General features: G+C 33.9%; 1 protein-coding gene across 1 annotated transcript in view; it reads left to right on the plus strand.

Moving 5' to 3' along the window:
* Positions 1-375, plus strand: part of Cubn (cubilin (intrinsic factor-cobalamin receptor)) — a 250,702-nt gene that overhangs the window by 31,486 nt on the left and 218,841 nt on the right. The window lies entirely within an intron of this gene.

Below are 375 nucleotides of genomic sequence, written 5' to 3' on the forward strand. Positions count from 1 at the left end.
CTTGTTTTTCTTTCTGTCTTCTATTAACATACTATTTTCTCAAAAAAGAAGTTGCAATCCTTTTGTTCTTTTGATCAGATAGATCTTTAAAATGACAGAAAAACACATTCCAAGTTATAAATGTAGCTCACTCAAACCTCTCATTGATAGTTCAGTCACTATGCAAAACTGAAATTAATGCCCTTATCATATATTGAATATGGTGTCATAAAGTGCCATAGGCTGGTGCAATAGGAGCTGAAATCCTAGCGCCAGTCATAACTTTCCAGGGACTGATATTAATCTGTTTGAAGGACTTTGCTTTTAGGACTTTGCTTCTTGTTTAAATGAACTGTCTGCCCTTTGCTTTTATAAATCTTCATTCTTGGATTCATC

Source organism: Dipodomys ordii, unplaced genomic scaffold, assembly GCF_000151885.1.
Source record: "Dipodomys ordii isolate 6190 unplaced genomic scaffold, Dord_2.0 Scaffold24, whole genome shotgun sequence".
Taxonomy (NCBI): Eukaryota; Metazoa; Chordata; class Mammalia; order Rodentia; family Heteromyidae; genus Dipodomys; species Dipodomys ordii.